Raw genomic sequence first — 9,799 nt, 5'->3', positions numbered from 1 at the left:
TTAAGAACACTAGTATACTAATGTAAAAAGTGGCATTTTTTATATATTCAAGTTGTAAATTGTGAATTAAGATGTGTATCAAAATAAAAAAAATTTCATGAACTTTAATATGGTATACAACTTTAAAGCGTAACATCAACATATTAATTTTCAATTAACAATAAATCTTAATTATCGTAATTTATAGCGCCATTTCATTTAAGAACGATTTGTAAAATTTCAATTTTTTGCCTTAAAAAGTTTATTCTGACATCAAAAAAAAAAAAAAAAAGCAATAAGCTCACACAATCAGTATTTGGTTGGGTATACAAAATTACTTAATACAGCTTTGTTTCTGCGAAACATGGAATTATTCAAATCTTTTATCACTATTCCTGAGAATTTTTCCCAATTTTGGTTAATATTAAAAAAAACAAAAACATCCTTATTCTTTGGCTTACTACTTTGCATAGTTCTACCCAACCTTTCCTAAAGATTTTCGATGGGATTTGGGTCGGGCAACTGTGCTGGCCATTGCATCAACCATACTCTCTTAGACCTAATGTAATCTCTAACTAGGTGTGAGGTGTGTTTCGGGTCGTTGTCATACTGGAATGTCCAAGACTGGCCCAAATGCTTTCGGGCATATGGAAGTATAGTCTTATCTGATATTTCTAGTTAGGACTTACTATCCATAATGCTCTTGATTTGGATTATAGGACCAACACCTTTTCCAGACATGCACCCCCACACCATCACACTTCTACCACTGTGCTTAATTGTAGGTTGGATGCACCCTGGATGATATTCTTCACCTATATGCCTTCTTACATACTTTCTGCCATCACTGCTGAACAAGTTGAACTTTGACATGTCTGACCACAACACATTCGACCAATCTGCTGGACTCCAGTTCAAATGCTCTTTTGTGAACTGTATTCGGGCACATCAATTTTTTAAAGAGATGTATGGCTTTTTGCAAGAGATTCTTCCTAGAAGTCTGGATTCTTTGAGACAGATTTTTATGGTGGACACTCCAATGGTAAGTCCATATTTTTGTCGAATTTCTTTTAAAATATCAACAGTAGTCATTTTTCATTTTTTTAGGGACAGTCTATGAATGTATTTATCCATTCTTGCTATTGTTTTTCTTGGTTGTCCAGGTCGAAAGCAGTCTTTATAATCATTAGTTTCTGTTTAGAAAGATGGACAGCATTGTAGACGGCTGTTTTAGAGCACCCAACTTCGTTTGAAACAGCTTTATATGACCAATTCAGCCTACTAAGCTGAATGATCCTTGCTCTGGTTTCTGGTGTTAAGTTTTGTCTTTTACACATCACAACTATTAAGTAATTTAAAAATTCTAAAAGCATGCAAATTACCCTACTTTTATATGAGTCAATAAGGCTAAAAAAAAAAAAAAATGAAATTTTGCAAATCATTCTTAAATTCAATGGCGATGTTAATTAAGCAAAATAAAGTTTATTTTTAATTCAAAGTTAAAATGTTCATGTTACAGTGTAAAGTTGTATACCAAATTAAAGATCGTGAAATTTTCTTTATTTTGATATACATCTTAATTTGCAATTTACAACTTGAATATATAAAAAATGCCATTTTAACACTAGTATACTGTACTAGCGTTCTTAAATTAAATGGCACTACTGTGTGTGTGTGTGTGTGTGTGTGTGTGTGTGTGTATATATATATATATATATATATATATATATATAAAGTTATGCACACAAGTTCAAAATCAGAATCTATTTTCTATTTTCTAAGTTCACAAGGATTGGATACATTTCTCACTGAAAACAGTGTATGTATTCATCATTAACCGGGAAACATTCATATTCAAGCATAACTTATGCAAAATAGACCATTTACAGAGTAAATGATACCATTGTGGATTGCAAGCTGTTATCTTTCTGGTCTCTTGCCAAAAGATATCAAAGCATGCAACCTATGCATACCATTTGTAAGTATGGAAATCATTGATGATAAGAGAAAATTATTATCCCCTCTATAACATCTTGATTATTTCTCTATCTCCTCAGTGACCACTTGTACAAGACTCACTTGAGATGTCATCTCCTGCATATTTTGCAAAATCAAAGCAAGTCTGCTTTGCTCAGTATCTTCTCTCCAGACATGTTTGTCTGTAACTCCTTTCCTGCCTCATCTACATATATATGTTCATATGGTATATTGTAAGACACATAATACGTCTACTGAACTAAACTCATCTTGCTGGACTATTGAGATTGCCCAGTTTAAGAGTGTGTAGAAAGAAATTACAGACTCTCCTGTTCAAACAAACAAAAAGTGACACCATTTTAATATTCTAAAGACATTATCCAAAAAAAAAATGATCTAAGAATATTTTGTTAAATGTCATGCACTAAAGAAGGAAAAGCCATATTCTCTTGCCATATGTTTAGAATTACAAAAATAATATCCACAAAGAGGAGAATGGGAATGTTTAAACAATGCTAAATGAACAAAACTGAGAAAATTGAAGTAAATCTAAGTTTCTATATTCAAATATTCTAGCAACAGGCAAATTTATACTATAATACATAAGAATAAGCAACTTCTAATTTCAGCAATATAAAATAGATTAATAACATCACAAAATATGACAAAAAAACTATTTTTGGTCAATCAACATGACTTTTCTTTCTCAGTTAATTTAAGAACTTACAAGATTTACTCACAAGAAACAAAAGGCATAATCCCTAATATATGTGGGAGGGGGAGTACATATAACATGAAGTTGATCTGTTTTGGAGCCAATTAATAGAACTCCCAATTATTTCAAGAAAATACTACTCAGTAAAGGAACAGGAAAAAAATCCTCATTTGATGGTTCTTTTATCAAAAATACTAATGATATCAATATAAGATTACAATTCAATTTATCTATTAAACATTTTCTGAACTTGAACAAGTACACCAGTACAAAAGAGGGTAAATATGTCTTTTAAAATACCAAGAAAGAGAAATACAGATCACATTCTTTCAGATATAATCATGATCAGAATCTTCAAACTGAACATGCTCCAAAGTTGAAGGATCTGAGATCACTGTTGGAATCATAAATGAAACAGTCAATCGTTGGTTAAAAGGTCAAATATATATGATGGAAGGTTTCAAGATAAAGATATACTTAAAAACCAGTTTCTCAAACTTATATCATTTCTTCTTCTTTTACGTCATACATTGGAGTAATATTGAAGTACTGAGTAAAGATATATTACACAGCATTCGATGCTTTTTGATTTTATACCCCTCACTGGAGTATGTGTGCAAAGAAATATTCAAGAATACAGATTTCAAGAGTTGGAAGTCAAAGGATTTGAAATGAAACTTAAATTTCTTTTAGTAATTTTTGAAGATTTCTCTTCCAATTTTCAGGATTTTCAGATATGATTTGACACAGGAAATCGAGCTTTTTTTTAAATATCATCTCCAAATACTTTTAAAACTAAAACAAAATTGATCTTATATCTGTTATCATTAAACTACTAAAGGAGCAATGAAGCCCAAACCATATATTTTAAGAGAAGAAAGTCTTTTCAACTTATGGAATTAGTTTTATGCAGAAAAATATTTTTATCTATTGCATTGATAGTATTTTCAATTTTGAAACTGGCAAATGATCTTATTATCATAACATTCAATTAAATAAGCCCCCATCCAGCATATCCAAGAAAATAAAAGTCCTAAAATTAACAAACAGGTTTCAGCAATGCTACATATGTTCTCTTCTTGTGTCCTATAATATCATAAATGTTATTCTGTTAGAGAGTGTACTGGACCCGTATTCCTTATTCAAAGTTATACAGCTCTACCTTTTGATCACATAGGAAGTGACATTCTAACCTTCCTGCACAAAACAAGTAGGCAGAGCTTTCTCAAACAATTAATACTAATCTGCTTGTTTACAGTAAACTCTGTATTTATTGATGGAATAAAGTGACATCAGAAAACTTATTTTTTGCTCATTTAAAGAGTATGTATATTAATCTTGAAAATGTCCTTGAATTTAGTGAAACCAAATTGTAATGTTATTTGCAATAAAAAAGATTATTCTCAACTGTAGTGTTTTCTGCTGTCATCAAATCTACGCCCTTAAAAATATAATATGTAGATGGATATGGGCTAGTTTATTCTAATCAAGTTTGGCTTTAGCAACTAAATTTATGCGACAAATTCAGCATTAGATTAAAATTCCAGACATGTTAGAGAACTATTTGAAAAACAATATCTACTTTTCAAATCAAAGAACACTTATTCAATAAATTATCCATATTCCCAGCTTTGTAAATAACAATATTGAATATTGTTGTTGTTTGATATTTTCTTTATGGCCCCTCTTGGCAAATTTTAGATGTACAAAAATGTCAGAGGGAATATTCCAATGAGTCTTCCTAGACTATATTCATAGATATCAAGTAATTAACAAATTCCAACTCATTTAAATGACTTTCCTCACTGATATATCAACAATTCTTTGTTCAAATAGACAAAGGAAACCAATTTCAACTCAATGTCAAAAAGGTGGTACTAATATGTTAGCTATAGCCAGAGTTTACTGCAGACTATAATTTTTTTTCAGTAGTGCTTGCATATCTAACACTTTTGCTCACATATGTTTCTAAAAACAATGTAGATAAGGCATTATGGTATTACTGATGATAGTTATATGGAGATGGAACTATGGGAAACTTAACTGTAGCAATAGTATTAACTTTGAAGACCAATAGTCCAAAGTAAAATAGGAAGGAAAGCTGAACTCACTGATTCTCTGATGTAAATGTTTTCTACCACGGTGCCATGGCACACAAGTGTGTTGTATATGGTCTGCAGATGTGCCACAAGTTTATGAGGCAAGCTGGAATATTTCAAGATATTTAGAAAACTAGAGTGTTTTTAATGCATCACACAAATGCAAAGTGCAATGCATGCACTCCACTTTCTTTTAAAACAATTCTAACATTTGTTTTTTTAATTTTCTTTTTAAGTATATAATAAAGCTGATGGTGTGCTGTAAAACTCATTCAGTGTGCTGTGGATAGAAAAATATTGGAAATTTCTGTTCTAAAGAAAGCAACAGTTCAAGAAAGTAGAAGCTACATAATATATTTACTTTCTAAAATTCCCATACAAACTAATCACCATTTGTTTCATTTAACTATCTCCATTATAGAATAAAAATTGCATCAAATTTTTCCTAAATCAGACCTTTTGCCTCTATGAGTGATCTGCAGTAGTTCCATGAGCAATTGAATGAGTTAATCTCATTTTAAAGCCATTTCACTAATGGGCTAAGGAAGCACAATACTTGGTGCAGGTTTGCAATTTTAACAGTGTGAACATACATAATTAGCTAATCACAAAATTAAGCATGAATTTAGTGGTTTCTTTCTCTTAATTATTTGTTACTTTTACAAATATTCAATCACAACTCGTTTATCAACACAAGAAAGGCAGGAGAAGTGAATTAGGATGAAATCCAATTCATTTTTACAGAAGTCGTATGATGGACCTGCTGGATATGATTGTTGAATGAGGGAGTTCAAAATATAAACACTTGTGGTTGTCAGGGAAAATTAACTAGATTATAAGGAAAATGAAAGGAATGATCAAGTATTCTTAATTTCTGAAAGTAAAACTTTCATCTATAAAAACAAAAAACAGTTTTTGAAGACCTTTCAAAACAGAAAGTTTAGTATAATAGCTAGCAGAAAGAGGCACTTTCTCAAACTTGGAATATAGACACATCTATGAATCACATTTATGTCATATTGGTAGAATTAGTAGAAGAATTTTCAATTATTTACAGTTTATGAACAGGCAATAAAATAAAGTTACATTTTGTTCTACCAAAATTCATCTAATTTTTTTAAGGCTTCCAATATTAGTGGATATCAACAACAATCCTTCAATTGATAAAATGAAAAAGTTAAAATGTTAGCTACATTTAATGGTGGAAAAGGATAGAAATGAAAAAAAAATTCATTTGAAACTTAGGAAGAAGATGAAGTATTATAAAAACCAATATGATACTCAAGAAATTCTGTGCTTTTTCAAACTGGTGAAAGATACATTCATTCAGTTTAGTTTTTGAATTCCATGAAAATAATGTAAAATAAATCTGTTTTCATAATGAATTGTAATTAAATTTGATTGAGTCATATTAAAGATTAAAATATTTTTTTCAAAACGCTCTAAAGCAAAAATCAAACAGAGGGGAAGATGTAGATTTTTCTTTTCAACAACCATAAAAATGAATTTTTCTAGAAAACATCAACTATACATACATGTATGTATGTATGTATGGATGTATTATATATATGTATATAAACACACATACACACATTCATACACATTCACACACAATTAGAACCCTTAAATCTCTATTTTAGATAAACACAATATTTAGGAAGGCGTTTGTGTGATATTTTTTCAATAAATTTTAACAAAAAGGCGATATGAATACAATTTAATAGAATAAGAAAATTAATAGAAAATAGTTAACTGCACTTTTAATATTAAGGTTCAATGCTACAAACAACCTTTTCCAAACTAGAGTGTGTCCCAAACCTGCTCAAGCAAAAGAATAGAAAAAAAAAAAGCAATAAAGAAAGAAGCTAACACTATACTTGAAATAACAAAAAAAAAAAAAGTAAAGTAGATTCCTGTTAAAAGTATTTTGCAAATACGTTCCAGATAAGGGAAAATATAAGACCAGTCTGTATGGAAATTACAAAAATACACCTTATGTAAACATTATCACACAACTAATATATCAGCGTGTGTGTGTGTGTGTGTGGATGGGTGTGTTTCAGCATTGAAACACTTGTAAGTTACCAAAAATTGAAGTGTAAATATATTCTATTACCTTAATATTCGAATACTCTCATCACAAGGATGAGTTCTCTTTAAGAATTTAAGTTAAGGTCCAACTAGTTAATTATTATAAGCCAAGAGAAGAAACATAACTATGAAATGGTCAAAATGTTAATAGAATGAAAACCAAACCAGTTCAGCCCTAATTTATAAACTGGAAAGAAGGATCTACTTTGTAAAGAAAAAAAAAAAGACATTTTTTACTGTCAAGAATAATACTCTATAATCTTCACATAGAGAGGATTTAGAAAAGGGAACTACTCCTAATTAACTGCTTTAAAACAGAAGCAAATTAAAGCACACTTAAATTATTTAATATTAACATTATGAGAGATTCATGAAGTTTCAAAATGGTGTGGTATATGATGCAAATGGAGGAAACCTGTTGGTTAATTTGAATCTAGAAATGAGGTTTGTTTAAAACACACACAAAAAAAAATGTGAAGAGAGATAAATATGAAGATTTTAAATATATTGTTATTGTAGTGAGTTGATTTTTTTATCAGTATGTTGTATGTTTTTTTTTTTTTGAGAGAACTTTTCATTTGTTTGGCAAATACTTTTGATATCTTAGTTACTATATTTAGTAACTAGCTATATGCATGTGAGATTTTTGAGTTTTCTATTTTTCAATTTCAACTCTACATAGAATATGTGTTTAATTATAAATCTAGTTAATGTATTTATCATTGCATATTAGGCAGACAGACCTTCACTGGTATCAATGAGATAGTCATAAGGACAATGATGAAGTGAATAATAATAATAATAATAATAATAATAATAATAATAATAATGATATTAATAATGTTTCTAATTGAGGCACAAGGCCAGCAATTTTGAGGGTAAGAGGTTCGTTGGTTACATGTACCCTAGTACTTGGCTGGTACTTTATTTTACTGTCCCTAGTAGGATGAAAGGCAAAGTTGAACTTAGTGGGACTTGAAGGTAAAGCATTGGAGAAAAATACCACTAGGGTTTTTCTCCAACATTCTAACAATTCTGCAAAAGAAATGTTTTGCTGTATTTCTTTCAAAACTCTATGTTCTGAGTTCAAATTCTGTCAAGGTCAACTTTACTTTTGTCTTTTCAGAGTCAATAAAAAAACCAGTCAAATACTGGGGATGAATTATATTTTTGTACATAGGCCAATGGAATTGACAACCAGAATAAGATTGATATTGTATTAAACTTAAAAGAATAAAAAACAAACCTGATCTCAAGAGAGGGGGGATTTTAACTTGAAAACATAATTAGCTCAAAGTAAACACCAAAAGGCATTTAGTCTGCTCATCTACAGTTCTTAATGACAATAACTTCAAGGGGTTGAGGAGAGTCAATTCAATTGAAGCAGTGTACTCGATTAACTTTTTTTTTTTTTTATTTATCCTTGAGAATGTATACTGATCAAGTATTTGAACTTCAAAAAGATGGTAGGGGGCTGAAACTAATTATTGCTAGATATTTAGTGCCGTATTCTAGAATTTATACCACTTCATCTCAATAATAATAATTTTTAACATGAGTACAAGGCTATTCAATAAAATTATCTCCAATACTTAACTGGCACTGTAATTTGATAATTCTGGAGAGATGAAAGGCAAAGTTGACTTCAATGGAGTTTGAACTCAGAATCTAAAAAGCTGCCAGAAATACTGCAAGGTATTTTATCTAACATCCGAAGAAATTTGGTCAAACCATGGTCTTTACAATAATAATAATTTCTAATTTAGGTGCAAGGCCAGCAGTTCTGAAGAGAGGGGTTACTGAATCAAACTGACCCTCAGTACTTGACTGGTACTTTATTTGATTGATTCTGAAAGGATGAAAAGCAAAGTTGTCCTTAGCAGGGTTTGAACTCAATAAAATAGTTGTAGAAGTATACAGAAGTGTGTAATTTTGGAATAAGTCTAAGAAAGTAGTTAAAAAAAAATTTTATAATTATATATTTAAAAATAAATTTGAAAGCAGAAATAAAATTTCTGTCTTCACAAGCTACGTATTGTCTTGAGTAGCAGATAAATAAACAAATATTTAAGTAAGCTAGACAAGTTAGGTGGATAGATAGATATGAAAAGTTTGCAAAGTGGAATAAATCATTTCGCCCTTGGGATGAGGAAGAGTTTAATATTTTGGATACAGCTCTTTATCAGAGAAAGAAGAAATGCTTACAGATAGCACTATCAATAAATATAACATTTCTCTGATGACAAGTCCTGTTTGAAACATTAGACTTCTTGTCCTCAGGGTAGAATAATTTATTCCACTGTAAACTTTTTGTATTTACTATATGTCATCATAGACCATCAGTAGCTTATTTGGATGGGATTCTACAGTCTCATTTGAATAGACAGCTAAGTAGAAAGAGAAGTAAATAGGATCGATTGATTGATCAGTAGATACCAGAAGGGAGAGGTAGGTAAACAGATAAACAGACATACAGATAACTGAGATAAAATGAGAGTGACTAAGAGATACTTAAAAAAGAAAGAGATACACAAACATACAGAAGAGAACAGATAAACAATAATTTTTGTGAGACATGTGTGGAAAGCAAGCTGTTGTAATGCAGTAGACAGTTATCTCTACCACTGTTGCAATATTTCTGTGCATCTACTTCTGCATACACGTCTTGCCATTGCTTGTACAACTGTTGCTGCAACCACCATATCCTCACTTAGGTCGACTATTGAGGTATTGAGGTCGACTTAGCCTTTCATCCTGTCAGGGTCAATAAACTAAGTACCAGTTGAATACTGGGCTTGATGTAATTGACTTCCACTCACCTCTAAAATTGCTGGCCTTGTGCCAAAATTTGAAATAATAATAATGGTTATTATTATTATTATTATTATTAGTCTCTAAAAAAAATTATTCATGTTGTTGCATGGTCCAAGATTAACCC

The sequence above is a fragment of the Octopus bimaculoides genome, chromosome 2 (genome assembly GCF_001194135.2).
Source record: "Octopus bimaculoides isolate UCB-OBI-ISO-001 chromosome 2, ASM119413v2, whole genome shotgun sequence".
Taxonomy (NCBI): Eukaryota; Metazoa; Mollusca; class Cephalopoda; order Octopoda; family Octopodidae; genus Octopus; species Octopus bimaculoides.
Note: the sequence above shows the minus strand (reverse complement) of the source record.